This window comes from Monopterus albus, unplaced genomic scaffold, assembly GCF_001952655.1.
Source record: "Monopterus albus unplaced genomic scaffold, M_albus_1.0 scaffold52.1, whole genome shotgun sequence".
NCBI lineage: Eukaryota > Metazoa > Chordata > Actinopteri > Synbranchiformes > Synbranchidae > Monopterus > Monopterus albus.
In genome coordinates, this window is record NW_018127932.1 from 2,009,533 (window position 1) to 2,016,341 (window position 6,809).

The following is a 6,809-nucleotide window of genomic DNA, read 5'->3' on the forward strand; positions in this document are numbered from 1 at the left end:
GTGTTTCAGGCCTCTCCATACCTCACATACGTTGTTATTTTCCATGCTCTGCTCCAGTTTCTTCCTGTAGCTAGCCTTGCACCTCCAGATCATGTACTTTAGTTCCTGCTGCACTCTGCTCAGCTCCTCCTTGTCCCCTGAGAGGAAAGCCCTTTTCTTCTCATTTAGCAGTATTTTTAACTCGGGGCTCACCCACGGCTTGTTGTTAGGAAAACACTGTACTATACTGGATAGTACGGTATTTTCCACACAGAAGTTTATGTAATCCGAAACACAGTGTGTGAGGCCGTCTGTGTCCTCACCATGTGGACTACAGAGGATGTCCCAGTCTGTGGTGTTAAAACAGTCTCTCAGCTGCTCAATTGCCTCCTCTGTCCATACTTTTACTACCCTGACCTGTGGTGACACCTTTTTCACCACTGGAGTATACACTGGACGCAGGTGGACAAGGTTGTGGTCAGAGCGACCTAGAGGGGGGAGGGGGGCGGAGGTGTATGCATTTCTGACATTTGCATACAGTAGGTCCAGAGTTTTATTGTCCCTCATGCGGCAATTAACATACTGTTTGGATGGCTAACATACATGGATGGCTGAACATTAGCTACACCCATGTGGTTTGCCTTCCATCCTCTTTCAACAACCAAGCTGGCTTTAGAGTATGATTTTGATTAATTCATTCATTCACTGAGAAAATCAGTTGGTAGCTGTTTCTATAGCAGAAATGGCAAATGTGAAGGGGTTCTCTATACAAGAATCTGCTGCTTTTTTGTGGCCCTACATTGTTCAACTATGTCGTGTGTCATCCTCCATGGGCAAAGAGCGTACGCCAGAAATTATGTCCCACATCCCCAAAGCTGTAAACCTTCCAGGCCAAGAGCCTCACGATGGCTATGTGAGAAATTGAAACCAGAAAACATTCTAAATGTGTTCCCGTACAGCAGTTGAAAAGCTCAGTAGTTAGCACCACTGACTTTGGTATGACAGGTTGGGGTTCGATTCTTTGTCAGAGGACAGGATCAGTGTGGGCCTGTAGCAGGGAGATAGATGCCTTGTATCAAACCAAGCACACATATGTTTTCTCATATACAAAGACTGGCTTAGCAAGGAAAAGAGGGTGCTTGGTTTGATGCAAGGTATCTCCCTGCTAAGGGACCGTGCTGAACATTGACCGTGCACTGACAGATAATCAAACCCCAACCTACCATACTAAAGTCAGTGGTGTTACCCACCAAGCTAGCCACCAGCTGTATAGGCACACCTTTAGAACTTTTACTGGTTTCAGGTCAGTCATGTTTGTGAACATATGTGTACAGACAAAAAGTAAAATAAGATAAGATAAGACTTTATTAATCCCACAATGAGGAAATTCCTCTGTTTCAGCAGCAACAAACAACAAAAATCATAAGAACAACAAACACTATATGTATCTCTGAAAACAAATCAAAATACCTAGAAACAAGACAGAATATAGTATTTAAAAGAAGAAACTCAAGAACAACATATTACATATGTGCATATTTACAGTGCATGTAATTGCATATATTTAGGAGTACTGAGGTTTAGCGTGAATCACACCTGAATCTGATTGGACAGTGACAGCCCAATCACAGAGCTGAGTCAAATTGTCCAATCAGGTGGCAGCTGAGTTCTTCAAGTTACTCTCCAGTAGTGGTTCTGTAAGTTGGGGAGATTCAAGATGGACGACAGCAGGCGCTCTTTTGCTATTCAGGTGGGTCGCATTAGAAAATTGTAGAAAATCACAGTAAACATTTCATGTATCTGTATGTAGGCAGCGCACAGGTGCTTCGCTGTTAACACAGTTGTCCAAATGTATGTTTTCTGTTAGGTGGGATACTTTATTTAGCATTTGCTGAATGCTAATGTAGGACGTTAGCAAATCTCTGGTAGCAAGAAATTTTTCAAAGGGAAGGTTAGCCGTCCAGTACTCTTTTACATGTCCCATTAATGTAAATGTCTTATATTTAATATTAATCATGCAGCTCAATTAAAAACGCCAAGCTGGTTTGGACCTCACCGGTTCTTCATCAGCATGGAAACTTAACAAATTATTTGCACCTGTATGTTTCCGCCCTGATGAAGACCCAGTGAGGTCCAAACCGGTCGGCGTCTTTTTACTGAGATGCCCTTTTACAGGTAAGAGTACTACATTAAATGTTGCTTCAATAATAGTGCAAAGGCATTAACAGCGAAATATATTTAAATTACCAAAAGTAAAAGTAGTCACTGTGCAGAATAATAGGATGCGTTTCACATTGATGTACACACTTGTGCAAATTAATTGAAACAAACTGCAATTTCTCATCTTTCCATGGATAGTCATGAATTTATACAGGAAAAAGTTATAAATTTACTTTTTTTTTTGTTCCCTTTTCCCAAGGAGATGTTATTTAATCATTTTCTGATGCAATCGGTAGATGATGTAAAATATACCCTATACTATATCGTCTGTGATTGCATTATAGTTCATATAAACAGGCTCCGTTTCTCCAAAGCGCAAAGGTAAATGTGGTCAAAAGAGGAAAACCACACCAAGAGATGATGCTTACTTGATACGGGAAAGTGCGCAAGACCCTAGAAAAACAAGTGATGTCTTAAAAGTTGATTTAAAGGAGAAAGGAATAGAAGTAAGTTCATCCACTGTTTGCAGGCGTCTCTTGGAGGTAGGCCGGAAAGTCTACAGGCCAGTGAAAAGACAACTCCTGACCAAAGCTATGAAAGTGAAATGTTATAAATGGGCATTGAAAACATAGTGGACTGGCCTGGAAACTCTCCTAATCTAAACCCAATTGAAAATTTGTGGTCTATTTGTAAGCAAAGGCTGCGTGGAATGGACTGCACAGCCATGGAGAAGATGATTCAGGCCCTAATTCAAGTTTGGCACAAGGACCCGAAAAACATCCTAGACTGTTCAAAATTGTTGAATTCGATGCCAAATCGCATCCAGATGCTTCTCAAGAGCTGAGGAGGTTATATCATGTACTGATGTGAGTGTTAGAATATTGTTCATATAAAGAAAATTGAGAAAAACTGATTTTTGTTGTTTTCAGGGTTTGTTTCAATAAATTTGCACAAGGGTGTATACTATTTGATTAAAATGATGAACACAATAATGAACCAGAAATTGTTATAGCTGGTAAATGTAGGGATAATTTTTACTGTTAAAATTTGGACTTCTGGTGAGTAGCTTGTAAATTTCTCACCAGAGTTTAATGAAGTCTCATGATTAGGCTTATACTGTATTTTCTTTTTATTGATCTAATTCTGCAAAGAAACCTCAAGTTATTAAATAAATCTAGTGAAGTAAAAAGGTATGGTAAGATGTGAAGAAACAGAAAAACTAAAAATAAGTACAGATGCCTCAATTGCACTTATGTACAGTGCTTTTCCCAACAGAGTTTGATGCTGTTACTAGATGAATGTGACTAGTAAGCATAGGCTAGGAAAATTAAGGAAAGATCAGGGGAGTAGAGGCTTAGATGTGCAAGAAATATGAATTGATTAGAGAAAACAGTTGTCTTTAAAACTTCCATTTAGCCTCAAAGTGCATCATATACTGAGAGAAAGTGGTAAGAGCTGTTGAGTTTTCCCGCATGTTTGATTTTTATGAAATGTAGTTTGTACAGGTTTCTGTCTTTCTGTGATTAGAGTAATTGTTACAACTAGGACAGACATAAGACTAACTCCCCCCATGTATTTTTCAATAGGCCACAGAACACAAGGACAAGAATATGGGACTCGCTGTGAGGAGGACTGACAGCGTTCTGGGCCCCTGTCACTCCTACATATGGACATGAACTGCAATTTGATGAGGTGAGAAACATTAAAGTTGTGGTGGTTCAAGTGAGAGTACTATACTAGTACTAATAGGTTCAGGTCAGACTAATTTCTCAGATGTTTTTTCCTGACAAACCAATTTCAAAAGTGTTTGAGCAACTTGGATATAAATTGTAACGAAAATTCTCAAATTAACATGGAACACAATGTAATTGCATACAACATTTAATTCTTTGTTCCAGTCTGACCCATTTTCCCCCACTGACAAACTTCCTAGTTTGATATATGGTGTTTTAAGACAAAAGGTGTGCATACTAGCGTCTGTATAAATGCTTTCACTCTGCATTTATCCCCATGTTTGTACACGGGGTCAGAATGAACTGTAATGTAACAGTTTAACTTACTGTAGGATAATGAAGCTTTGTTGTGCCCTAAACCAAAGGTTCAGAGCCTGTATTGCTTTAGTAAAAATTGCTCTGTAATGTTTATGGCAAACATTTTTATAACATTGATGATTGACCATTGCTCTCAAGTGAAACAGGCTGTTTTAACTCATGTTTTGATCCTCCAAATGGCCAGGAGCTGTGATGCTGCAAAGAAACCTGACTTTTACAGCCAGGTAAGCAGTCTTGTTTTGGTGAGATGTCTGTATATTTTTGTCCTACCCATTGACATAAGCGTCAATGTTATGCCTGATCAGTAGGTTAAACAATTCTCTCTTTGGCTTTACAGTAGTAACTTTAGTTTTTAAAGCAGACAAGGAATAGTTGTACACTGCACCTGTGAACTGAAGCATGCAATCAAATTGTCTTCCTTTCCCCAGAGCCTGCCTTGATGATCTGGACACAACGCCTTGTTCCTCAACTCTCATGAGTATAGTGTAAACAACCTGTGCTTAGCACTATTAACAATGCTCCCCTATATTTAAACACTAAGTGGTTTTGTCCTTTATTGGCCTATTAAAAAAATCTCCCACACTGTACCCTCCTTTTAAGACATGGTGCTGAAGTCTTAGTACAGTATTTTTTTTTTGTCCGTAGCTGGGTTGAAAAATAGCAGTAGGCGGTTTAATTTGTAATGGCTTTATTGGGGGGCCCTTTAAACATGTTCTCCCCTATGGAGAATCCTATGTTACATGCTACTGAAGTTTAGGCAAAAGACAGGAAATCCTTACTGGTGGGTTCATCAGGGTAGAGTGCCTCACATTTTCTCCATGTGCCTGGACCACAGTTGTGAGGACTTCTCACAACTGCGGTCCAGGCACATGCACTGTCACAGCATGGAGAAGATCTGACTTACTCTATGCTGATGACCCCATCCGGAGGGATTTCCCACCTTAAAAACTTCAGCAGCTGGCTGAGCTGACAGAACCTGCAAAAGAAAAAAGTATTGTAAAAGCTTTGATTTAAATAAATGATCATTTATAAAACTTGCCTGTCTCCATACATGTCCTCAAAAATGCTGCCGATTGGCTGGCCAGAGCAAGAGTTTTAAATTGCTGTTAAAGCATAAGTGTGGAACCTTTTTACAACTGCATACTAAACTGAAGGAATGTTACTTCACTTTGAGAAGCTGTCCACAGCAACACAAATTTAATGCAACACATTTCACAACGGTCTGAACAATTGACTCACCCACCATCTTGTCTGGAGGGTTGTAGTGTGAGCCCATAAAGCTTTGGGTTGTCTTCAGTGGGCCGTGTGCCTCCCAACTTCTGGACTTTATGTACTCAGGTCTTCAGATGCACTGCATTCAAGTACATTGTTTTACAGTTAAACTTGCCTTTCATGAAACAATAGTGGTGAAGGTAACTACATCAATATGGTTTATATACACAGTATCTATGCAAAAGTATAGTTAGTCCTACTGTTGTGCATATTGCCAAAATACAGCAAATGAACATGAATAATAAAGTACATCTCAATTTGAGCGAAATGACAGGAATATTTTAGCAGCTCTGTAGGTTCTGCTTATACAACAAGGTCTATGTTCAATGTTTAGTATGATGCATACATAGACAGCCCTGGGGAAGACCCAGGACACGCTGGAGGGACTATGTCTCTCGGCTGGCCTGGGAATGCCTTGGCATTCCCCCGGAGGAGCTGGAGGAAGTGCCTGGAGAGAGGGAAGTCTGGGCATCTTTGCTTCGACTGCTGCCCCCATGACCCAGTTCCGGATAAGCAGAGGAAAATGGATGGCAAACATGGATGAGAAAGCCTGTGATGTAATTACAAGATCTACAAAAACTAGTGAATCCACCTCAAATGAGTAGTAACACCTACCTATTCATGAACAAAGACATCCTTCGTACAACACCACAATATACCACCACCCCATCCTAAAAACGCCCACCCTGAGCATCTCTGAAGATCAGTATTTTGTACAAATCCATGTATGAAGCTACACCATTGTTTCTATTGTTCTGGTGAACTTACCCATCCACAGCCTAATAAAGGGGTGTAGCATCAATTTGTTCTTGAAGAGGGAGACTGTAAAGCATGTGCTTCCCATTGTTGATCATCTGGAACATCTTGTTTGTAGACCACTACCTTGAATGTAGAACAGGAGGTATTACAGGAGTAGAATAAGACAAGTACCACAAATGTAAAAAAAAAAAAATGTATAATGAAAACAAAATGTCTTCATTTGAAGTGCACATCTGTCTGCATTTAGTATTTTCTACACTAACAGTTATAGGCACTGAGCAGTGAATTCACATGTGGCCTCCCTCAATTGTTAACCTAAAAAAAAAAAAACCCACACATTACAAAACTCCATTATTTGCAGCTTTATACAAGTCATCCTCCAGTTTTCAGTTCTGAATACTCAGAACTTCAGGAATCTAAATTTAGAAATTCTCTCAATTTGCTTCCACGGTCAATAAAACCTGCTGAATGTGATCTTTATTTAAACAAACAGGGCATTTGGGCCGTTCATTAATGGCAGCTGATGGTTTGTCTGGACTTCAATCTAAACACAGGCTCCATCTTACACAGACGTGGCAGAAAAACAAT

General features: G+C 39.9%; 1 long non-coding RNA gene across 1 annotated transcript; it reads left to right on the plus strand.

Moving 5' to 3' along the window:
* The first annotated feature begins 1,623 nt into the window (after nt 1-1,623).
* Nucleotides 1,624-5,243, plus strand: LOC109961158 (uncharacterized). Its single transcript, XR_002275103.1, has 4 exons — nt 1,624-1,729; nt 3,726-3,831; nt 4,375-4,414; nt 4,619-5,243. It is a non-coding gene; the product is annotated as an uncharacterized LOC109961158 (long non-coding RNA).
* The last annotated feature ends 1,566 nt before the right edge of the window (nt 5,244-6,809 follow it).